The sequence below is a fragment of the Phodopus roborovskii genome, unplaced genomic scaffold, assembly GCF_943737965.1.
Source record: "Phodopus roborovskii unplaced genomic scaffold, PHOROB, whole genome shotgun sequence".
NCBI classification, from domain to species: domain Eukaryota; kingdom Metazoa; phylum Chordata; class Mammalia; order Rodentia; family Cricetidae; genus Phodopus; species Phodopus roborovskii.
In genome coordinates this window covers 2,071,457-2,098,509 of record NW_026126422.1, presented here as the reverse complement: position 1 = coordinate 2,098,509, position 27,053 = coordinate 2,071,457, and the positions used below count along the sequence as shown (strand labels likewise).

Here is a 27,053-nt window from a genome sequence, read left to right as displayed (position 1 = left end):
TTCTTCTGAGCTTCAGAAAAAATGGAAAAGTATGAAAGCTAGAGGGAGGTAAACCCTCATCAGCAGAAAGGAGGAGACAAGTAATGAGAACTAGTAATTAGGTTTGGCAATGTAATTGATACATTTAAATACTCAAACATTTTTCAAATGGAATTGTCTGTACCAAATCCAGAACTAAGAACCAAAGAGACTACTACTAAGTTGACTGACATCTACTCTTTGTTGTTCTTTGAGGTGGGGACAGATATCTCTGGCCTCACTTGAAAATGGAGATGCTCTGACCTATTTAAACCTGTTATGGAACTATTCAAAGTAGAGAGGAATATTTTTACATTAATCCAGAATATGGAAAACTCTGAAGACTAAATCTTCATTACTGTTGGGTTTAAATGGATTAGCAGACAGCATTGTGCCATCATTCTTTTGTGCCTTCCCACAAGTCAAGCTCCTTTCCCAAGAGACATCCCTACAACTACCCATCATCTCCTTACTGTCTTTGCCATGAAGATTTTTATTACCTATTATCCATGTTTATACATAAAAGTTGAATTTGTAAAGATCAAAACTTGAAATATCAAGACAACTGCAAGGGATTAATTGTATGTAACATTTTTTTTCAAGTGCATGGCAGTTTTCTGTTTCCATTTGTAAAATGTACCACACAATAATGGTTACAGAACACAACCGTTTATTGCCTTATGGTGTTGTAGGTCAAGAAAGACATTTATCTCTCACCATTCTACACACTAGCTTCAAGATACCATCAGAACTCGTCTGCCAAGCTCTAGCTTCCTGACCTGCACATAGATGCTTTCTCTTCCTACCTTTCTTAGCCTAGGGATCAGTTGTCCTCACACATTTTGTAAGAGTACTGCTCCACTCAGGAGTGCTGGAGTTCCTACTGAAGATCTCAACCTCAAAATCCATCATGCTGCAAATTAGGCATCATCATAAGTATTTAGACAACACACAACCACATTACTATAGCATTCTATGTGAGGAAAACATTGCTATCAAGTTTGCAGTCTATTACAAAATATTAATAGCAACCTGAGTGCCTTGCCTTTGAGTGTCTTTCATGGAAACATGATGCAACTCAATTCTCGCTATGTGGAGAATGGTTTAAACAAGTCATGAAAATGTATATGGATATATATGTATACATATATATCTTCACACATAAATGTATAAATGTATATTTTTCAAACCTAGAATCTACTTGTTAGTTCTGAGTTGGTGTTCACAGTGTGGCTGCATGGGTGGTGAAATAACATTATAGGAGTGACAGACATAGGAGTGTGGGGGACAAGAAAATGTTAAGAGTTTGAAAATATATTGCTTTGAATTGATTATTTGCCAATCTGTGATGTACTCAAAGTGGGAGATTGGGTTCAATAGTTTCAAAAACTGCCTTTGTATAACACTACTAGTTGAATTCTGACACAAATGCAGATTTTACTATAAACAACAAACTCAACCAGATGATGTAGCACATAGCTGTTATTCCAGGACTCAGAAGGTGAAGACAAAAGGGTCCCAGATTTGAGACAATGCTGGACTATATAGCAAGACCCTATCTCACAAAAACAAGAGAGGGAAAAAAGACAGAGGAAGAAAAAGGAGGGTCAGGAACAACAACAAATCTGCAAAAAATATTTGTTAACATATGTAACGAGTACGGTTTTTTCCGCCTGCTGCCACTGGTCTTGTCCTGCCGCCACGCCGCCAGCCCCAAATAATACACAGAGACTCTGTATTTGATACAATACTGTTGGCCCGGTTACTTGTTTCTTATCGGCTAGCTCTGCCTTTAATTATTATCCCATTTCTGCTGATCTATGTATTTCTCTTACCAGGGAGCCGGCGGCATACTGCTTTCTTCAGACTCTCCATCTTGACTCCTCCTTACTACTTCCTATTTCCTCCTCGTCTCCTAGTCCCTCCTATCTTCCTTTCCTATTGGCCAACAGTGCTTTATTATTAACCAGTATGAGAAACATATACAGAATGACATCTCCCATCAAACATATGTGATGGGTAAAGAATTACTCTCTCTAGTATCCACATGTTCCCTTATTTAGGAAAAATTCAATACAATATACAATAACAGAAACTTCCAGAAGAGAAATCTGAGTCTAAGAAGCATATGACATGGTTCTAAGACTTAGCAATGATCAACTACAAAATACGTACAGGGCTATCTCTCTACTAACACTATGTCTCGTGTTCCCCATAGTCATATTAATCTTCGCGGTTCCTGGCAGCCACATAGCAATATTTATTAAAATGTAAAATCATACATGTCTATTACCCCAACAATATTACACTTGGGAAATAAGGCATCTGTGTAAAAAGATAAAAGGACAAAGATCTCCTCTTATAAAGAGGAATCCTTGGCTATTTTAACTAGAAGAATAAAGAATTCTAACTTCATATCTGGAAGTACCCCAATCTACAAACAGAACAAACTGCATCAAGTAGGATGTTTCCCCAACCACACATGGCCAGGTTCAGAATAATGTGTCCTATGATCCAATCTTTGTGACAGTCAATATCAAAAGTAAAAAAATTCCCAGTTATTCCCATGCAAATTTGCATTCCTATTAAGAAAGAGATGTTTAAAGAACGAGGTCTCAGCTGGAGAGCGCCAGTTTCCAGTGAGATCCCACTACCCTGCAAAACCTTCTCAAGTTCCAGCCCAGCCCTCGTCCTCTTCTGCCGGCTATTGGCCAGAGGTGAGTCTGGGCCCAATCGGGGCTGCCTGTCCCCTTCAACCTCTTTACCCCCCTCCCCCCGCCTGAACTCCCTGGATTGGCCCCTGATCCTGCTGCTCCTGTCTCCGGTCCCCTTTGAGAGCACCCTTGGAGCTCTGATACACCCCCACCCATCCCAACCTCCAGCCTACCCCCCCCACCCTGTGCCCTACCCCACCTACGGTCCTGCCGCTCTGGTTGAGCACTGGGACAGAGGGTGGAGCCAACAGTCCACCCTACTTCGGAGACCTCTCGGAGCAACTCCGAACAAAGGAGACCTGACTATCCACGTGGGACCACCTGTAATTTCCACCGGCTTGGTCCCTGACCCCGCCTCCAGTCCTCTGCTGGAGTCCCAGGCCCCTCCCAGAGATCCGCCTATCTCTGCGGGTCCACTTGGAGTTCCTGCAGGCAAGATCCTTGACCCCCAAATCCGGGCCCTGCCAAAGAACGAGGTCTCAGCTGGAGAGCGCCAGTTTCCAGTGAGATCCCACTACCCTGCAAAACCTTCTCAAGTTCCAGTCCAGCCCTCGTCCTCTTCTCCCGGCTATTGGCCAGAGAGAAGCCTCCTAGAGAGCTTGGACCACACAGAGATACAGACATTGAATCTTTGATCCACATAAGCCCATCTGGGAAGGACCATAGAGAGAGGGAAGAGACACCACCAACACCTACAGGAAGAAACTATGGGAAGAAGGCAATACAAGAGAACACCTAACAACAGAAAGACAAACATGACACCACCAGAATCTAGGGAATCTACACCAACTAGAATGGAACACAACAACAAAGCAGAGGAAGCAGAAGGGTATGACTTAAAAATCACCATCATAAAAATGATAGAGGCCCTCAAAGAAGATATGAGAAAATCCCTTAAAGAAATAGAGGAAAAAACAAACAAAAAAGTGGAAGAAATGAACAAATTCCTTAAGGAAAGTACAGAAAGCCAAGAAAAAACAATTAACCAGGTGAAGGAAACGGTTCAAGATTTGAAAACCGAAATTGAGAAAATAAAGGCAACACAAATGGAAGGAAAGCTGGAAATTGAAAAGCTGGGCAAAAAATCGGAAACCACGGACACAAGCATAACCAATAGAATTCAAGAGATGGAAGAGAGAATCTCAGGCGCAGAAGATAAACTAGAAGAAATAGATTCATCGACCAAAGAAAACCATAAATCCAACAAATCCTTAACACACAATATCCAGGAAATGTGGGACACCATGAAAAGGCCAAACCTAAGAATAATAGGCATAGAGGAAGGTGAGGAGGCCCAGCTCAAAGGTGCTGAAAACATATTCAACAAAATCATCGAGGAAAACTTTCCAAATCTGAAGAAGGACATGCCCATGAAAGTACAAGAAGCATACCGAACCCCAAATAGGCTGGACCAAAGAAAAAAGACCCCTCGACATATAATAATCAAAACACCTAGCATACAGAATAAAGAAAAAATATTAAGAGCAGCGAAGGAAAAAGGACAGGTAACATATAAAGGCAGACCTATCAAAATTACACCTGACTTCTCCATGGAAACCCTCAAGGCCAGAAGGTCCTGGATAGATGTTCTAAAAGTATTAAGAGAACACGGATGCCAGCCTAGGCTACTATATCCAGCAAAACTCTCAGTCAATATAGATGGAGAGAACAAGATATTCAATGACAAAACCAGATTTTCCCAATATGTATCTACAAATCCAGCCCTACAGAAAGTATTGGAAGGAAAATTCCAACCCAAGGAAGGTAACTACGCCCACAAAAATGTAGGCAACAGATAATCCAACTACACCAGAAACCTAGGGTGAAGCAGAACAAATATATTCACAATACCACTGCCAACAACAAACCTAAATCAAACAACCATCAACAATCAATGGTCCTTACTCACCCTCAACATTAATGGTCTTAACTCACCTATAAAAAGACACAGATTAACAGAATGGATACGAAGACAGAATCCATCCTTCTGCTGCATACAAGAAACACATCTTAGCTCCAAAGATAGACATTACCTCAGGGTAAAGGGTTGGGAAAAGATTTTCCAATCAAATGGAAATAAGAAGCAAGCAGGCGTAGCTATCCTAATATCTAACAAGCTAGACTTCAAACCAAAACTAGTCAAAAGAGATGAAGATGGTCATTTCATATTCATCTCAGGAGAAATCCATCAACACAAAGTCTCAATTCTGAACATCTATGCCCCTAATACAAAGCCACCCACATTCGTAAAAGAAACACTACTAAAACTCAAAGCTCATATAAAACCTCACACACTTATAGTGGGAGACTTCAATACACCACTCTCAACACTAGACAGGACCACAAATCAGAAACTCAACAAAGAAACAAAAGAATTAACAGAAGTTATGTCTCAACTGGGGCTAACAGACATCTATAGAACATTCCATCCAAAGACAAAAGAATATACCTTCTTCTCTGCTCCACATGGAACCTTCTCTAAAATCGACCACATACTAGGAGACATAACAAACCTCAACAGATACAAGAGAATAGAAATAGTCCCCTGTATCTTATCGGACCACCATGCTTTAAAATTGGAATTCAACAACAATACAAATAGCAGAAAACCTGCAAACTCATGGAAACTGAACAATGTGCAATTGCACCACTCCTGGTTCAAAGAAGAAATAAAGAAAGAAATTAAAGACTTTCTAATATTCAACGAGAATGAGGATACAACATACCCGAACTTATGGGACACCTTGAAAGCAGTGCTACGAGGGAAGTTCATTGCACTAAGTGCCCATATGAAGAAAACAGAGGATAGTCACATAAATGAATTAACAGCGCAACTGAAAACCTTAGAACAGAGAGAAGCGAATTCACCCGCAGGAGCAGACGCCAGGAAATAATCAACTTGAGGGCTGAAATCAACAAAATAGAAACCAGGAAAACAATACAAAAAATCAATGCAACAAAGAGTTGGTTTTTTGAGAAAATCAACAAGATTGATAAACCTTTATCCAAATTAACGAAAAAGCAGAGACAGAATATGCAAATTAACAAAATCAGAAATGAAATGGGGAACATAACAACAGACACAGAGGAAATCCAGACAATTTTCAGGTCATACTTCGAAAATCTGTATTCCACAAAAATTGAAAATTCAAAGGAAATGGACAAGTTTCTGGATAACTATCACTTACCAAAATTAAATCAAGAACAGACAAACAACTTAAATAGACCTATAACCCGAAATGAAATAGAAGCAGTCATCGAAAGCCTTCCAACGAAAAAAAAGTCCAGGGCCAGATGGATTCAGTGCAGAATTCTACCAGACATTCAAGGAAGAACTAATACCACTACTCCTCAAACTGTTCCACAAGATAGAAACAGAAGGTTTATTGCCAATCTCTTTTTATGAGGCCACAATAACTTTGGTACCCAAACCTCACAAAGACACAACTAAGAAAGAAAACTACAGACCAATATCCCTGATGAACATCGATGCAAAAATACTCAATAAAATAATGGCAAACCGAATTCAAAAATACATCAGAGAAATCATCCACCATGATCAAGTAGGCTTCATACCTGGATTGCAGGGATGGTTTAACATACGAAAATCTATCAACGTGATCCACCATATAAACAAACTGAAAAAGAAAAACCATATGATTATCTCCCTAGATGCAGAAAAAGCCTTCGATAAAATTCAACACCCTTTCATGATAAAGGTATTAGAGAGGTCAGGGATAACAGGAACATACCTAAACATAATAAGAGCAATATACAGCAAACCAACTGCCAACATCAAACTGAATGGAGAGAAACTTAAGCCAATTCCTCTAAAATCAGGAACAAGACAAGGCTGTCCTCTCTCTCCATATCTCTTCAATATCGTACTAGAAGTTCTAGCTAATGCTATAAGACAACAAAAAGGAGATCAAGGGCATCCAAATTGGAAAGGAAGAAGTCAAACTGTCTCTATTTGCAGATGATATGATAGTTTACATAAGCGACCCAATAAACTCTACCAGGGAACTCCTACAGCTGATAAACACCTTCAGCAAACTAGCAGGATACAAGATAAACTCAAAAAAAATCAGTAGCCCTATTTTTTTCAGACGACAAAGAGGCAGAGAAAGAAATCAGAGAAACATCACCCTTTACAATAGCCACAAGCAACATAAAGTATCTTGGTGTAACGCTTACCAAACAAGTAAAAGATCTATATAATAAGAACTTTGTGACTCTAAAGAAAGAAATTAAAGAAGATACCAGAAAATGGAAAGACCTCCCATGCTCTTGGATAGGTAGGATAAACATAGTAAAAATGGCAATCTTACCAAAAGCAATCTACAGATTCAATGCAATCCCCATTAAAATCCCACCACAATTCTTCACCGACCTTGAAAGGATAATAATTAACTTTATATGGAAAAACAAAAGACCCAGGATAGCCAAAACAACCCTATACAATAAAAGAACATCAGGAGGCATCACCATTCCTGACTTTAAGCTCTACTACAGAGCTATAGTTCTGAAAACAGCCTGGTATTGGCATAAAAATAGACAGGTAGACCAATGGAATCGAATTGAAAATCCTGATATTAATCCATGCACCTATGAACACCTGATTTTCGACAAAACAGCTAAAATGATACAATGGGGCAAAGACAGCATCTTCAACAAATGGTGCTGGCACAATTGGATGAGGGTGTGTAGAAGACTGCAGATAGACCCATGTCTGTCGCCATGCACAAAACTCAAGTCCAAATGGATCAAAGACCTCAACATCAATCCAGCCACATTGAACCTCTTAGAAGAGAAAGTAGGAGGTACCCTTGAACAAATTGGTATAGGAGACCGCTTCTTGAACATAACTCCAGGGGCACAGACACTGAAAGAAACAATTAATAAATGGGACCTCTTCAAACTTAGAAGCTTCTGTAAGGCAAAGGACACAGTTGACAAGACCAAACGGCAGCCCACTGACTGGGAAAAGATTTTCACTAATCCTATATCCGACAAAGGGCTGATCTCCAAAATATACAAAGAACTCAAGAAACTAGTCAACAAAACACCAAATAACCCTATTAAAAAATGGGGTACAGAACTGAAGAAAGAATTCTCAATGGAGGAAATCAAAAAGGCTGAAAGACACTTAAGAAAATGCTCCACATCCTTAGCTATCAGGGAAATGCAAATCAAAACAACTTTGAGATACCATCTTACCCCTGCCAGAATGGCTAAAATTAGAAACACCAGTGATGACTTATGTTGGAGAGGATGTGGAGAAAGTGGAACACTCCTCCACTGCTGGTGGGAGTGCAAACTCATACAGCCACTTTGGAGATCAGTATGGCGGTTCCTCAGGAAAATGGGAATTAGTTTACCACAGGACCCGGCAATCCCCCTCTTAGGCATATACCCAAAGGATGCACATCAATGCAACAAAGACATCTGTTCAACTATGTTCATAGCAGCACTATTTGTAATAGCAAGAACCTGGAAGCAACCTAGATGCCCTTCAATTGAAGAATGGTTAATGAAGATGTGGCACATCTACACAATGGAATACTACTCTGCAGAAAAAAATAATGGTATCTTGAAATTCGCAGGCAAGTGGATGGCTCTTGAAGAAACCATCCTGAATGAGGTAACCCAGTCACAAAAAGAGGAACACAGTATGTACTCACTCATATATGGATTTTAGACCTAGATCAAATGATCACCAGCCTATAATTCACATCACCAGAGGAACTAGGATACAAGTTGTATTCTAAGAGATTCATATAAAGTCCCTCACAGAACTGGGAAGGGACAAGTCCCCCAGACCTCAGGTATAGTGGGGGAGGACAGCTAATGGAGAGAGAAGTAGGAGAAAATGAGAGGGAGGAGAGGAAGGCATGTGTGACTAGGAGGATTGAGCCTGGTTAGGAATGGAAAATAGGAAAGAGAGAGAGAGACAGAGACAGAGAGAGAAAACATAAAAGAGGGAGCCAATATTGGTTTGAAGATAAAGTTGAACACAAAGAAAGGTCGAGGGAACTACAAGACTGCTCCCAACTAACAATCTCAGCTTCCGTGGAAAGGCTATCATAAATGCCCTTCCCGGAGAGTGAGATCAACAACTAACTTCTCCATGGAGTCCTCAACTAATGCCTGTTGAAAACAGGAGCAAACACCCATACATAAACACTGAGTCAAACTAGAACCCAGAAGCAGATAGAGAGGACAAGACCATGCGGTAGAAGTACATAGAGACAGCTTACCTGAACAAGGAGGAGCTAAGGGCCACTAGACTGATAGCTGGGAAGCCAACAGAGGTCTGACTCGGACTCCCCTGAATATGGGTCTCAGCCAGAAGGTCTGAGCAGTCTAAGAGACCTCAGACAGTGGAGCCAGGATGTATCCCTGGTGCACAAAAGGACTTTGCAAACATATCCCCCATGGAGGGATAACTGCCTTATTCTAGAGATAGGAGAGAAGCCCTAGTCCCTACTTCACAGGACCTGTCAGATCTACATGACCCCAACTGGATGGCATTCCCCTACATATTGTATTGTGGTGGGGGGTTGGGAGGGGAGGGTGTTTAGAGTGCATGGGAGAGGGTAGAGAGGGCAAAAGGGAGGGAAGGAGGGAGGGAGGGCTTGGGGGGAGGGAGGGAGGGAGGGAGAGGGAACTGGGATCGACATGTAAAATAATAATAATAATAAAAAAAAAAAAAAAAAAAAAACGCTTTGACTCCAAAATTTAAGTTGAAGAACAAGTTACTGGGGAAAAGTATTTCTATTTTTGTTTCCACAGAAAATGAAAAGATGTGGATTCCTTCCAGACTAATGTGGTTTGATCACACCAGACCGCCTGAAACAGAGTACAAGCTGATCCTACATTCCAAACAGCTGGACAAAACAGCCCTACAGACTACAGCTAGGATATCTGAATCTTCTTCGAATCCCCCAAGACAGCGCCCCTTACCAGCAGGAAGTAGTTTGGAAAGAACGACGCCCAAATTCCCAAATATTGTGTATAAATGTTTGTTTTCATTTAATTGGACTTTGTTATATAAAATTAAATAAAAAATACTCTATATGCAAAAAAAAAAAAAAAAAAAAAAAAAAAAAAAAAAAAAGAAAGAGATGTTTAGGGCAGGGTGAGTCCCATAGGGACCTAGTTTGAAAATAGTGAAGGTACTGAAGGGAACTTCCTAAGTGCAACTGTTGGGTTTCATCTGCTACAGTGGGACTTGTGAGTAGAACACTTACCAACACCTCATAAAGAAAGTGCAGAAGAACAAAATGAAAGTTTCAAATGCCAACTGGAATAAATTTGGTACATTGTAACCGCTGTTGTCAGTGGATTCAGTGAATTTCTGTTTTCTTTTTGGATTTGTATTGCTGTTTTTAATCCTTGGGCCAAATAATCATCATAATAATACTAACTGCCCCAGATGTTTAAAATGTCAGAGGTAATTGTCAAAAATATTTTGTCTGTGTATCGTATTACTCAGAATTATAAATCTGTTCTTCTCACTGGATCAATTCAGGAATCTAAGCCTATATAATCTTAGTGGTGTCAGCTCCTGGGTCCCAGAAGGGAAGGCTCTAGGCACTGAGAAGACAGCACCGTGAACATGAAAACACAGGAAAGGGAAGCAGCTTCTGCAGATGCTCCCAGGTACCCCTTCTACTGATGCTCTGGGACAGGATCAAGGCAACCAGGAAACGCAATTCTACCAAAGATAAAGAGCCCAACATAAAATGTTCATTTAGTGTATGCATTACCATTGCTTTACTTGTTTGTGTGCGCCAAGGTCTAATACACACTGGCCTCTAATTTGCTAATTTCCTGCTTTTCATTCACTAGGACTAAGACTACACTTGTGCCTGACAGTGACACCATCCAGCACTAAGTCTTCCTTGACAGAAAGTTCCAAGCTGACAGAACTAACTTGATATTACTTAACTATCTCCAGCACTGGTATGGCTGTGGACTACTTTAATGCTATCACCAAAAAGCACAACACAATAAAATAGTGACTAAATGCTTGTGACTCTGTGGTTCTGAAAGCCCTAGTGTTAGAAATCCAAAGGTTGGAGACAGTGCCATTTGTAAGATTTGGTAGAATCCAGTGGAAATTACAGTCTGTAGCTGAAACTGAGGCAATCAAAGGCCACCTTAAACAATGACAGAATACTTAAGTACTTACTGTTCTGTTAAGTAATTGCCAAATGATTTGAAAGTGGCAATCACTTTGGAGTGGTTTTGTATCAAGATGCAGTAATGTGGGAGTTGGCAGCTGAAGAAAACAGGTGAAATATTTTGTGTAAGATCACATGAAATGTACCACTTTCTATCTTATTGTAAGTAGGGTATGCATACGGATTTCTTTTTATTATTACAGTTTCTTGTTTTTTACTTAGTCACTTATTGGAAAATATGAGGCATTAGGAGAATTTGTCTAATACCCTGAATCACATGCTATATGAAAATACTAGAGTCCTGATCCACAGCCTGGAAGAATTCATCCAAGCAAGCAATTCTTAAGGTATTCACTCTGATAACAAATATTGAGAAATTGCCCTTTCAGTGGAAGCAAAACAGAGAACATGAAAGTCATGCTTTTGGAAGGCTTGGTTCTGATTCACCCCACACCTGGTCTGCACAGTCCCACAGCAGGGACTCTAGCTACCTTCACTGTATCCCTAGCATCAAACTAGACCTCTATAGTCTCAGACTGAGTGTGTTGTTCACTGTTGTGTTAAAGTAAATATCTTGGGATGCCTTGTCTGGGATCTGAGTAGAAGGAGAGGAAAGTGTGGAATAAAGAATTAATGGTTAAAGACAGAGCAGTCCAACACACCTCAGGACTTGGCATTTCTTTTGAGTAGACTCAAGCTTCAAGAAAGCAAACACCAGCAGAGTAACAGTAAAGTGTTGCTTTGCACATAAATAGTTCAAAAGTATTTCCCATTAAATGTTCAAATAAGTGTAAATAATAGAAAAAAGATGGAGCCTGGGGCTCTTCATATTACCATATCACTGTCTCTCCCATAGCTTGGATATATAAGGAATGTAACACTGAATGATGGGTGAAATCCAAGCTGGGGGACTCTGAGCTTTGCGTCTCTATGATAACTTAATCTTTAATTTACTTCCACACCAACTTTCCACATAAATACACTCATTTTAATTGTATACCTCAATGAACCTCGGCCACAATACTATTCATCATCCACAAACAAGACACGGTGTTCCGACCACTCCCTCCTAGAAGTTCCCTTGTAGCCCCTTGTGGTTCATCTGCCTACATAGGCTTCCAATACAATCTAGATCTGCCTTCTTCTCTCAGGCTGCTTTATGTAATCTATAATTTTGTTGCTTTATTGAACCATATTTGTGTGGGTGTGTGTGTTGAGAGAGAGAGACAGAAACAGAGAGAGAGAGAGAGAAAGGGAGGGAGAACAACTTGAAGGGGTCTGGTCTCTCTTCTCTACATGTGGGTCCCATGGACTTAGCTTGGGTTGTAAATATTGGTAGCAAGCTCTTTTACCCACTGATCCAGCTTGCTGAGCCTATTCTATAATTTTACATGAAGCCCTGCTACTCTACCCCACCCTACTACCTAACCCTGGGTCTTACCTCCATAGCTTTAGTTATGCAGGTTCAACAATAGTTTGACAGTATTACATGAAACTTCTAGAAATAATCATAAGCTCTCCACTATACAACAATATTTTTCAGATATGAAGTGTTTACTAGATTTTTTTCTAGATGGAAGCCCACTGTATATATTTAAAAAAAAATTATACCTGCCTCAGAGAATGTGCATGTCATTTGCAATAATCACTGTAAGTACTCCACACATGTTTTCATTGTTTATTTAAAAAAAAAGATAGCAAGGCCAATTTCTAATGTAATTGAACCACTTTGACTTTTATCAGCGCGGGATGTGAACTCCAGCCTCATACCTCAGCAAATCTCAATTACGTCATCTATTAGAAAGGCGAATTCGTGAGAGGGAGGTCCGGCCACAGCTGGGCACAGCATCAGAAGGAGGTTTGAGCTACAGGCTTGAGCAACACAAGTGAGCAGCCCAAATCCCAGCCCAGAAGCAGTGTCACAGAAAGGACCGAGCTTTAGGCCCACAGAAGTGTAAAGAGAGCCACGAACCTCAGATCCAGGAGCAGCATCAGAGCCCATACGCAGAATCAGAGGATGGCCTGAGCTTCAGGCCTGGGGCAGTGTCAAGAGAGCCATGAGCCTCAAAACCATGAGCAGTGTCAGAGGGAGGTCCTGGTCTCAACCCCCGGAGTGAGGAGTGATCACCGGGTGAAGCGAAAGCAGTGCATTTTAGCAGTAGCTTCCAGAAACTACCACAATAAGTTCTTATGGGAAAGATCACCTATGTCCCAGCCAGCATCCACTGCCATTTCTCGGTGGGAGATACATTGACTCAGCCCATCTACACCTGCAACCGGAGGAGAATCCACCTGAGCTGTAGCCCCACCCGTGCAACAAGGAGTGACAAACTGAGCCTGGGGCCCACTTCCACCAGGAGGATCGTTCTCCAGAAGCTCTGCTCTACTTGTCTCTGGAGGAGCAGTCAACACAGCCACAGCTCCCAACTTTACCAATTGCAGAAAGAGAGAACCCCTGAATTAGAAGCTCCACTTATAATGATTCGAGGAAGAGATGGGTAAACAAAAAGGTAAGAACACGCTCAACAATATAAAGAACAATATGGCACCACTAGGAACTAGTGTTGCTACAACAGTAAGACCGGAACATTTCAACACAGATGAAGTAGAAGAAAATGACTTTAAAAATAACTTTATGAAGATTATTGGGGCCCTTAAAGAGGAAATGAAAATTTCTCTTGAGGAAATGGAAGCACAGACAAACAATAAAATTGGAAGATGTCAACAAATCCCTTAAAGAAAACTAAGAACAAGCAATCAAACAAATGAAGGAAAGGATTCAAGACATGAAATCTGAAGTAGAGGCAATAACGAAAACACAAACTGAGGGAATTCAAGAAATGGAAAACTTGGGTAAATGATCAGAAACCACAAATGCAAGCATAAACAAGAGACTACAAGAGATGGAAGAGAGGATTTCAGGCTTTGAAGATAACTTGGAGGAAATAAATTCATCTTTCAAGGAAAAATTAAAATACAACAAATCTTCAATAGAAATCATGCAGGAAATCTGGAACACCATGAACAGATCTACCTTAATAAATTATAATAGGAATAGAAGGAGAAGTCTAATTCAAAGGCACAGAAAATATATTCAATAAAATCATAGAAGAAAACTTCCCCAACCTAAAGAAAGGGATGCCAGTGAAAATAAAAGAGGCTTACAGAACACCAAATAGACTATACAGAAAAAGTCCCCTAATCACATAATAATCAAAACAATAAACATACAGAATGAAAGAATACGAAGAGCTTCAAAGGAGAAGGGCCAGCTAAGGTATAAAGGCAGACCTATCAGAATTACACCAGACTTCTCAATGGAAGCAATGAAAATCACGAGGTCCTGTTCAGAGGTTATGCAGACACTAAGAGACCACGGATGCCAGCTCAGACAACTTTATCCAGCAAAGGTTTTGATTACCATGGACAGAAAAAACAAGATATTCCCTGATAAAACCAAATTTAAACAATACCTATCCACAAACCCAGCACTACTGAGTGTAAGGTGTAAGGCTTTTCCTCCCGCCGCTGCGCCAGCCCCAAGTACACACAGAGACTCTGTATTAGATATAATTCTGTTGGCCAGTTACTTGTTTCTCATCAGCTACCAATGTCTTAACTATTAACCCGTTTCTATTAATCTAAGTATTTCCACGTGGTCTCATCTTACCAGGGAGGAGACCCAGACCTCTGTTCTCTCCAGTATCTCCATCCTGACTCCTCCTTACTACTTCCTCTTTCCTTCTTGTCTCCTAGTCCCTCCTGTCTTCCTTTCCTATTGGCCAACAGTGCTTTATTCATTAACCAGTATAAGAAACATATACAGAATGACATCTCCCATCATCTCCTCTTTTCTGTCTAAATAAAAAGAAGGATTTTAACCTTAACATAACAAAATATATAACACAACAGTTATCAAGTTAGAATCACAGTTAACAATATTTAGTCCATTAACATTTAGCAAGATTAAAAGAAACTATTCTATCATCTATCCTATATATGTGAGTCTAAAGTCCTATATGTAACTTATCCTTAAGCTTAACTAAGGAAAACTATAACCATAACTATCTGTCTTCAACTCCTTCAAAGATCACAGAAGGATAGTATATAAACTCTAGAAATGACAGTGACATCTTGCCTCGTCAGTCACCTGAAGTTCTTCTGTAATCTTCCACCTTCAGGCCATAGGCCATGGTATTCTAGCAGACTCTTCAGCAAAGTAGGAAACTTTAAACTATCTTCTTGTATTGGCAGTTTGTCAGTCACTCTTCTCTGTGTCCTGCAGACTGTCTGACAGACTCTTCCATGAAGCAGGAACGCTGTAGCAATGTCCATTTTGAATCAGCGGTCACTTTTCTGTGGGTCCTGCATGTCCAGTTTATACAGCATAAAGGCAAACAGTCCAGACAAGAGCAGTATCTTGTCCAAATGGCTAGTCTTGCCAAATTGGAAGTAAACTTCATAATGCGTTTCTTCGATGTCCATCTTCCTTTCTGACGTAGGTGGTGTTACCAGGTTCATTTATGTCTCACTGTCAAGAAAACCCCTAAACTATTTTAAATGCCATATTCTGTAGGTCTTTGAAAGTTTTGAGGAATGCCTATCCATCCCAAATACATCTTGAAAATCTAAGTAACTGAACTCTAAGATTTGACTATCATAGGTAAATATCTAATATCTATACTAATTTATACATTGCATTTCTAAATGAGCTTTATAAACACAATACCTAAACAAGAGGAGAAATATACATATCACAAAATTGATCTTAGATTTGTATCAATAAATGAAAATCCATTCCAACACAAAGTATTCATATCTATACCATAATTCCCTTTTTACCTTTGAAAAGAATTGGCTGTGATCATTAACCATATATAACCAAGCCCACTTAAATGAAAACAAACATTTATAAACACTATTTGTGAATTTGGGCATTTTTCTTTCCAAACTGCTTCCTGCTGGTAGAGGGCACTGTTTTGAAGATCCAAAGTAGATGCAGAAATCCTGGCTGTAGCCTTGTTCAAGCTGTTTGAATGTTGGATCACCAGCAACTCTGTTTCATGGGGCCTGGCTTGATCAAACCACATTAGTCTGGAAGGAATCCACATCTTTTTATTATCAGTGGAAACAAAAATAGAAATCCTTTTCCCCAGTAACTTGTCCTTAGAATTAAATTTGGAAGTCAAAGCATTTTTAAAATATATAAATTGAATTGATCTAGCAGCAGCATTTGTTTTAATAGTTGTTATTTCCTCAGCAGTCAAAAGGTACAAAGACAATATAATACTGTACAATATCCAGATTCTCTCCATCTTTACATGGCTTTTATATTACTCTTATTTCTTTTACTTGTATTTTTTCATTTTTTGAGACAGGGTTTCTCTGTCTAACTCTTATCTGTCCTGGAATTTACTTTGCATACCTGGTTTACTTGGAAATCACAGAGGTCTGCTAGCCTCTGTCTCCTGAGTGCTGGGATAAAAGGTGTGTGCCACACCCAACTACTTGCTGTATTTTCAAAACCATTTTATTCCTTTTCTTTCCCATTTAAAGCCTACATATATTTTAGAACACACTGTAAACCTTTATTGGTTTTCTTAATATGAATCTGTCTTTACTGTAAATCTTTATCTTTTTTTGGTCATGAGTCTTTTATCTGGTAAACAACAACATTGCTAAAATGAAAGTCATAGCTGTATTAGCTGCAGCCGCTGTCTAGCCAAGATGGTGGCAGGTAACTTTACTGCCAGCAGTGAGAGCTGTGCTCACTGCCTTGGTTTGCGCTGCCATCCAGCAGCATATTGCCGACTTGGAGATGTGGTCAGTGGCATTGCCAGCTCTGATACATACCAATAAATTGTTAGCAGTGTTTTTTTAAAGCTGTGTGTTTTTTTGCCGCTTATGCTGAGTCAGGAAATCTCTCTTAAAGGAGCTGTGCAAATATCTGCTTGTCTCTCGCAAATCAGAGTCCAACCCAGAAAAATGCTGCTACCAAGAAACCTTGCTTGTCTCTGTTCTTTTGTGTGTAAAACCCTTTTTTTTTTTAAGCTTTTGTTAAAGTTTAAGTGGAAGTTCTTATTAGCCACGTGGGCACCATAAGTAAGGGGTATGGTTTTTCCTCCCGCCGCTGGTCTTGTCCTGCCACCGTGCGAGCCACAATTAACACACAGAGACTCTGTATTAGATATAATGCTGTTGGCCAGGTACTAGTTTCTTATCGGCTAGCTGTGTCTTAATTATTAACCCATTACTGTTAATCTACGTATTTGCACATGTTTTCATCTTTCCGGGGAATGGGCTGGTCTCTCCATCTTGAATCCTCCTGCCTACTTCCTCTTTCCTCCTTGTCTCCTAGTTCCTCCTCTCTTGCTTTCCTATTGGTCAACAGTGATTTATTCATTAACCAGTATGAGAAACATATTTAGAGAATGACATCTCCCATCCCTCCACTGTTGGTGGGAGTGCAAATTTGTACAGGGATTTTGGAGATCAGTATGGCGGTTCCTCAGAAAAATGGGAATTGGTTTACCACAGGACCCAGCAACCTCCTCTTAGGCATTTTTCCAAATGATTCACATCCATGCAACAAAGACATCTGTTCAACAACATTCATAGCAGCATTATTTGTGATAGCAAGAACCTGGAAGCAACCTAGATGCCCCTCAATTGAAGAATGGATAAAGAAGATGAGGCACATCTACACAATGGAATACTACTCTGCAGAAAAATTAATGGAATCTTGAAATTTGCAGGCAAGTGGATGGCACTTTAAGAAACCATCCTGAATGAGGTAACCCAGTCACAAAAAGAGGAACACGGTATGTACTCACTCATGTATGGATTTTAGACCTAGATCAAATGATCACCAGCCTATAATTCACACTGACAGAGGAACTAGGATACAAGGTGTATTCTAAGAGATTCATATAAAGTCCCTCACAGAAGGGTGAAGGGACAAGTCCCCCAGAGCACAGGGGAAGTGCCCCCCCCCACTGAGTTGAACTAGAACCCAGATGCAGACGGAGAGGAGAAGACCAGGTTGCAGAAACACATAAAGACAGCTGACCTGAACAAGGAGGAGCTAACGGGCCCCCAGAATGATAGCTGGGAATCCAGCATGGGTCTAACTCAGGCCCCTTGAATATGGTTCTTAGCCAGAAGGACTGAGCAGTGTAGGGGTCCACAGACAGTGGCGCCAGGATGTATCCCTGGTGCACAAAAGGACCTGGTGAACACATCCCCTATGAAGGGATACTGCCTTAACCTAGAGACAAAAGAGAAGTCCTAGTCCCTACTTCCAATGACCTGAATGATCTACATGACCCCAACTGGATGGCATTGCCCTACATGTGGAATTGGGGTGGGGGGATGGGAGGGAAGGGTGGTCATGTTGCATGTGAGAGGGCAGAGAAGATAAAAGGGAGGGAGGGGGAAGAGAGAGGGAACTGGGATTGACATGTAAAAAAAATGAAACATTCACCCAACAAAGACAAAAGCAGATATCAATATCTAGAATTACATTTATTCCAGTTGCCTAGATACCAGACCAGAAAAATAATCATTAACACCCAAGACAATATATCTCTACCAATACCAGCATCCCTGCTACAGTGGGCCATAAAATGCAATATAGCTATAACAAAGGGAAAACACTACAAAATATCTATTATGTGTATTCCCAAGGACCTGAAAAATGCAAATCAAAACTATATTGAGATTTTATCTTAACGCAGTCAGAATTGTTAAGATCCATATAATAATGAGAGCTCATAATGAGTGGATATAGGCAAAAGGGGACACTCATCCATTGCTAGTGGGAGACAAATTTAGGATAGCTACTATACAAATTAGGGTAGCAATTATTCAGGAAGCTTAAATTGCTCATGATCCAGAATACTCCTCTTGGCCATACAAAGGCCTCTACATCCTACTACTGAGACACTTACTCAAACATAGTCATTGCTGCTCTATTCATAATTGGCAGAAATTGTAAACAACCTAGATGTCCAAAAAGGGATTGGTGTTAAAATAAAATGTGGTATATTTCATTGGAATATTACTCAGCTGTTCAAATCAACAAAATCATGAAATTTTCAGTTAAATGAATGGATTTAGAAGAAAATAACCCTGAGGGAGTTAACCCAGCCCCAGATAAACAAGTGTTGTATGTATCAGCTTATATGTAAATGTTATCTTTCAAGTATTTGACAACCATGACATTATTCATATAACTCCAGAGTATAGCGATGGAGCAAGGAACTGGGGCAAGGATGGATCTCACTGTAAAAGAGAAATGGAAGAGATACCTTAGGAAGGGGAGGGGAGGGAAATAATGGAATTGAAAAAAAAAATCAAATGGAGGAGGCAAAGGAAAGTGAGGGCATAGAGGGACCATGGGAGGAACAGCTAAAACTATGAGCTATTTGAGAGGTCATTCGGAACACCAATATAGTGGAAGCTTCTTAAAATATGCACATTTATGAAAAGAATCTAAATGGAATCACCAAAAACAAGTTGGAAAGACAAAGCCCCTAGTAGACACCTCTCAGCACGAAATAAAATCACAAGAAGAAGAATGAAATTGGGTCAGGGATGAGAAAGAATTTAGGTTAAGGGAAGGAATAGTGGAATAGTGGAAGGAATAAATAACACTGATAACTTAAAAAAAAAAAAGTCTTATGCTATAGAAGCACAACACACACACACAAACACACACACACACAAGAACACATATATTGGAGTTGCCAACAACAGAACTACATGACTTTAATAGAAACATAAGCTATCATATAAAAAGCTGAATGCCAAAAAAAACAAAAGAAAAGAAATTTGAAAAGAAGAATCCAAACTGTCACTAATTGCTGATATGATTTTTATGCATAAATGACCCCAAAATTCTACCAGAAAACTCCTACAGCTGATAAACACCTTCAATATAGCAAGATACATGGTTAACTCAAAAAATCAGTAGCCCCCCTATATTCAGATGACAAATGGGCTGAGAAGGAAATCAGAGAAATATCACCCTTTCTAATAGCCCCAAACAATATAAAATATCTTGGGGTAATTCTAAACAAACAAACAAAACACCTGTATGACAACTTCAAGTCTCTCAAGAAAGAAATTAAAGAAGATATCAGAAAATGGAAAGATTTCCCACGTGCTTGAATAGGTAGGATCAACATAGCAAAATGGCAATCATATCAAAAGTAATCTACAGATTCAATGAAATTCCCATCAAAATTCCAGTACAACTTCACAGACCTTAAAAGAGCAAATTACTTCATCTGGGAAAAAACAAAAACAAAAACAAAAAAAATCAGGATAGCAAAAACAAAACAAAACAAAACAAAAAACAAAAACAAAAACAGAAAACACCACCAACAAAAACACTATACACTAAAGGATCATCTGGGGCATCACCATCCCTCACCATCCTGACTTTAAGGTCTACTATAGGGCTATACTAATGGGTATTGGCATAAAAGCAGACAGGTAGACCGATGGAATAAAATCTAAGAACCAGATATCAACTCACACACCTATGAACACCTAATTTTTACTAAGAATCTAAAACTATAAAATGGAAAAAAAGAAAATATGGTGCTGGTATAACTGGCTGTCAACTTGTAGATGAATGTGAATAGATCCATATCTATTGCCATGCACAGAACTCAAGTCCAAATGGATCACAGACCTCAATATAAATCCATCCACACTGAATCTCATAGAAGAGAAAGTGGGAAATACATTGGAATGCATGGGCACAGGAAACCAATTCCTAAAGACAACATCAGTAGCACAGACTCTGAGAGCAGCAGTTAATAAATGGGACCTTCTGAAACTGAGATGCTTCTGGAAAGTAAAGAACACAGTCAACAAAACAAAAATGGCTTCCTACCACAGGGGAAAAGATCTTCACCAATCCCACATCTGATAGAGGGCTGATCTCCAAAATATACAAAGAAGTCAAGAAACTAGAAATCAAAACGCCAAATAATCCAATTTAAAAAATGGGGTACAGATCTAAATAGAGAATTCTCAATAGCACAATCTCAAATGGCAGAAAGACATTTAAGGAAATGTGGATCATCGCTAGTCACCAGGGAAATGCAAATCAAAACTACTCTGAGATTCCATCTTACACCAATCAGAATGGATAAAATAAAAAACACCAATGACAGATTATGCTTGAGAGGATGTGGTGAAAGGGGAACATTCCTCCATTGCTGCTGAAAAAATTAGACCCTGCAATACTATTGTTGGGCATATACCTGAAGGAGGCACATTATGTGTAACTAGGCTGGCAGGAAACTGCTCGTAACAGACATTTGCTCAACTATGTTCATAGCAACATTATTTGTAATAGCCAGATCTTGGAAACAGCCTAGGTGCCCCTCAACTGAAGAATGGATAAAAAAAAATTTACACAATATAGTACTACTCAGGGATAAGAAACAATGACATCCTAAATTCTCAGGCAAATGGGCAGAACTAGAAAGAAACCATCCTAAGCGAGGTAACCCTAAAACAAAAATACAAATATAGTATGTACTCACTCATAAATGGATACCTGACACAAAGCAAAAGATACCCAGCATACAAAACATAGCTCCAGAGCAACTTAAAACCTCTTCCAGAAACAGATGGAAACAGATGCAGAAATCCACAACTAAACAATGGGCCAAGCTCCTGGAGTACAATCAAAGTGAGAAAGGAGCAAAAATATGAACAAAGCAGTCAAGAACATGGTGTGGAAAATCCACAGAATCAGCTGACCCATGCCAATGAGACATCAATGACTCAAATCTCAGAAATGAGGAGCCAGCATAAGACAGAACTAGACTCCCTTACTACAGGTAACAACAATGGTGTGACTCAGACAATATATGAGGCCACTGGCAGTGGGTACAAGACCTAACATTAATGCAAACTTTCATAATAGAGGTCATTCTACATGGAGAGATACCTTGCCTAGCCTAGACACAGGAGTGTGGGAATGAAGTGGTGACTTGGTCCTGCCTGAACTGGATGATGGGACTGACTTAGTAGACTCCGTATGTGGGTCCTTACCCTTTCCTTCGACCATATAGGAGGAGGAGGTAATGGAGGGATTGGGAGGAAAGGAGGAAGGAGGATGGGATTGGCATGTAAGAAATAAATTAATATAAAAAGTCAAAGAAAAGAGAAAGGCAACTTCATACCCTCACCACATCACAGTGACATCATCTGTCAGAAGGGCATCCTTAGTCTTCCTGACCAATTGTTTTCATTTCATCTAAGTAAACTCCAACTTTCTGAGAGGGGAATTTCTCATGTTGGTGCCAAACACAGGCACTGAATAATTTAATATAAACTTTGTTGATAGCATTAGGTTTTTCTCGGTTTGAATTTTATAATCATGCATGGAAATTAGATTTTTACAAATCTACTTTCATCTATAAGAATAGTAATATGCATCTTCCCTCCGTTTTATTATGTGTTATATGCATTCTGTGTTGAATTACGTCAACACTTGAAAACTAAATAGGCTTTGCGTTCCCCCATGTGGACTCTACTAGGTCATAAATAAATTCTTTTGTGTGTTGTCCAGCATGAGTTGTCAGTGCTTCATTAAAGATTTTTGTTTCTATGTACAAAATCTTCAGGTTTCCTCTCAAGTATCTGAGTCATCTCAGCTATCAATACTGACAGTACCAAATAAATTGGGAGTTACAAATAACACTGTTTTCTGAAATTGATAAAATGGGTTTATTTTTCTTTGAGATTTTTCTAGAATTATAAACCTAACACCTTGGCAAGTAATTGACTTTGTATGAATCTTGACATAAAATTTAATGTTTTAATTAGACACAGAGTTCATCAGATTTTGTTTTGTGTTGGTTCACCTGGACCATATACCAACCTTTAGAATCAAGATTTTCTTTCTTCATTTAATCCGCCAAATTCATCAGTATAAAGTTGTTTGTAAATGATACTGGTGTTTTAACATCTCTGGTGCATGTACGTATGGTTCCCTTACTTTGGTTCCAGGATGGATGTTGTTATTTAGTGTTTAATAAACAGGACTGACTAGTGAGTGATTTTCCATTAGAATGATCTTCCATGCCCATCTTACCCCTGCCAGAATGGCTAAAAATAGAAACACCAGTGATGACTTATGTTGAAGAGGATGTGGAGAAAGTAGAACACTCCTCCACTGCTGGTGGGAGTGCAAACTCATACAGCCATTTTGGAGATCAGTATGGCGGTTCCTCAGGAAAATGGGAATTAGTTTACCACAGGACCTGGCAATCCCTCTCTTAGGCATATACCCAAAAGATTCACATCCATGCAACAAAGACATCTGTTCAACTATGTTCATAGCAGCACTATTTGTAATAGCAAGAACCTGGAAGCAACCTAGATGCCCCTCAATTGAAGAATGGATAATGAAGATGTGGCACATCTACACAATGGAATACTACTCTGCAGAAAAAAAAATAATAGTATCTTGAAATTCGCAGGCAAGTGGATGGCTCTTGAAGAAACCATCCTGAATGAGGTAACCCAGTCACAAAAAAGAGAAACACAGTATGGACTCACTCATATATGGATTTTAGACCTAGAGCAAAGGATCACCAGCCTATAATTCACATCACCAGAGGAACTAGGATACAAGGTGTATTCTAAGAGATTCATATAAAGTCCCTCACAGAAGTGGGAAGGGACAAGTCCTCCAGAGCCCAGGTGAAGTGGGGGGGGGACAGTGAATGGAGAGAGAAGTAGGAGAAAATGAGGGGAAGGATAGGAAAACATGTGGGACCAGGAAGATTGAGCCTGGTTAGGAATAGAAGATAGGAAAGAGGGAGAGAGAGACAGAGGCAGAGAGAGAGAGAACATAAAAGAGGAAGCCAATATTGGTTTGAAGTTAAAACTGAACACAAAGAAAGGTCGAGAGAACTACAAGACTGCTCCCAACTAAAAATCTCAGCTTCCGTGGAAAGGCTATCATAAATGCCGTTCCCGGAGAGTGAGATCAACAACTAACTTATCCATGGAGCCCTCAACTAATGCCTGTTGAAAATAGGAGCAAACACCCATACATAAACACTGAGTTGAACTAGAACCCAGAAGCACATGGAGAGCACAAGACCAGGCGGCAGAAACACATCCAGACAGCTTACCTGAACAAGGAGGAGCTAATGGCCACTAGACTGACAGCTGGGAAGCCAGCATGGGACTGACTCAGGCCCCCTGAATATGGGTCTCAGCCAGAAGGACTGAGCAGTCTAAGAGACCTCAGACAGTGGAGCCAGGCTGTATCCCTGGTGCACAAAAGGACTTAGGAACATATCCCCCATGGAGGGATAACTGCCTTAATCTAGAGACAGGAGAGAAGCCCTAGTCCCTACTTCACAGGACCTGTCAGATCTACATGACCCCAACTGGATGGCATTCCCCTACATATGGAATTGGGGTGGGGGGATGGGAGGGTAGGGTATTTAGAGTGCATGTGAGAGGGCAGAGAGGGTAAAAGGGAGGGAAGGAGAGAAGGAGGGCTGGGGGGAGTGAGGGAGGGAAGGAGGGAGAGGGAACTGGGATGGACATGTAAAATAATAAACTAAATTAAAAAAAATGTTTGACTCCAAAATTTAAGTTGAAGGACAAGTTACTGAGGAAAAGGATTTCTATTTTTGTTTCCACAGAAAATGAAAAGATGTGGATTCCTTCCAGACTAATGTGGTTTGATCACGCCAGACTGCCTGAAGCAGAGTACAAGCTAATCCTACATTCAAAACAGCTGGACAAAACAGCCCTACAGACTACAGCCAGGATATCTGAATCTTCTTCGAATCCCCCCAAGACAGTGCCCCTTACCAGCAGCAAGTAGTTTGGAAAGAACGACGCCCAAATTCCCAAATATTGTGTATAAATGTTTGTTTTCATTTAATTGGACTTTGTTATATAAAATTAAATAAAATAAAAAAAATTGAGGGCTGAAAAAAAAAAGAATGATCTTCCATGGGAACCATCTATGCTTTTATTGATTTCTTTATTTCCTCTGTTTGTTACTGTGGATTCACTTTTTTTACATATATTACACTCTGGTGCAATTATATTTTTATTAGACCAATAAACTCCCTTAAACATCTTTACATAGATGAACAAGAATTCTGCATCCTACACAAGTACATCACAATTTACACAATTAAACAAATGAAACATATAATTGTATGATTGAATAAATACTCCACAGAACACACACACATAGTTAAGTTACTAAATGTAACTTCTGAGTCCATATAATGTTACTTGTAAGTATGTTTTTGGAAATATTTGCTATCAAAAACCAAATGATATTGTCTTACCTGAAGGTGACAGAACTAGACATCAAACCCAAACTGGACACCTGATCCACTTGAATGACAGACTCTAATAAAAAGAATTACCACCAAAGCTCATTCAGAGGTGAGGAGAGGAAGGAGGCAAGGATGAGGGAGACAGGGAGGGAGGCAAGGAGAAAGGGAGGAAGGCAGGGAGGGAAGATGAATTGTCCTTAAGACCAGTTGGTCAAAACTCAGGGTCCAACATCCTTCAATGTTCTAGTGATCTATCTGCCTACTGTGTCCACAACATAAAACTCTCCTCAACACCAGCCTGCCCACAGTTCTGTTCTTTAAGCCTTAGAAAAGGCATTAGTGAATCCCAATACTTCTTTTTACCTCATCTGTAAAATTGGTTGAGAAAACCTTCTTTGTAATGTTGTTCTTAAGGTCAGGTAATAATGTAGGAAGAACTCCCAGTAGAGGTTTGGGAGCACAATAGATACTCATAGCTTCCTACAAACTGTGCTTCATAGCTAAACCATGTGTTTCCATTACAGTAATTTAATGGGATTCTCATAGTTGTTGGGCCTTCAACCTAGTGGGAGGCATGGCTACTATACAGACCGTGATATCCCACAAATGACTCAGATTCCATCTGGAGCCTATTCTGACTTACAAGACATTAGAATTCAAGCTTGCTTGCTCCAGTCTCATTGAGAGCCATGGAAAAGTTCTGACTAAGCCCATGAGATAGAGTATATTATCTCTCTAATGAGCTACTGATGCCAGATGTAGGCACATAGGGTTAGGGAATAAAGCTGCTTGCTGCTAGAAGCAACCACATGATAGATTGCTCCTTGATTCAAGCACAGTGCAGGGAGGTAGTCAGTTGATAACGTTGCTCTTTGTTCTGCTCTGCCTCTAGTTTGTATATAAGCAAGGTCTACATTAAAGTCGGGACTATCTGGTATGCTGAAATGCATGGACCCTGCAGTACTACCGAATCGATCCTGTGTTTCTATCTGTTTCTTTTATCTGACTTTTATCAATCCTCATGCCCCTACTCAGGTAACCCAGATGACTCATTGGAGCATGCTCAGACAACAGACCATTGTAAACAAATATGGGTTGGGAGGGTGATAGCCATTCTCTGGAAAAGGTTAGATCATGTGAACTCTAGTTGAATTTCCACACCTGAATAATTAAAATTGCACACAGAAACCATTATTGTTTCTCTGACAACCCTAGAAAAGTGGTCATATGCTTATGGATATGTGTTACCTACCTATGTTCATATAACAAGTGGTATGTACTATGTCCTGCTAACATTGATAGGATACTTGATATTCAATAGACATCAAATGCATGTTCTAGTTTCCAAGCCCATGACATTAAACAAAGCACAATGGACATGTCTTAAGTGACTTTTGGCTTATTTGCCAAAGCAATCATTCTTTAGATGACTCGAGTTCATGCCCTCTACAAGCTTGCTCTGAGTCCTCATTCATAACCAGGCTTTCTATCCTACCAATTACTACATAGCTGATAAGCACATATGATGGGAGATGTCATTCTATAAATATGTTTCTCATACTGGTTAATGAATGAAGCACTGTTGGCCAATAGGAAAGCAAGATAGGCGGGAGTAGGAGGCAAGGAGGATTCGAAGAAGTAGCAGGGAGGAGTCAACATGGAGAGACTGGGGAGAGCAGAACCACTGACCCACTCTCCAGTAAGATTAGACAACATGGAAATACTTAGATTAATAGAAATGGGTTAATAATTAAGACAGAGCTAGCCAATAAGAAACTACTACCTGG

At 39.8% G+C, this 27,053-nt stretch overlaps 1 protein-coding gene across 1 annotated transcript in view; it reads left to right on the top strand.

The window, feature by feature from the left end:
• The window catches only part of LOC127222937 (alcohol dehydrogenase 6-like), a 214,805-nt gene that overhangs the window by 12,907 nt on the left and 174,845 nt on the right, over positions 1 to 27,053 (top strand). The gene's annotated exons all lie outside the window — the stretch shown is intronic.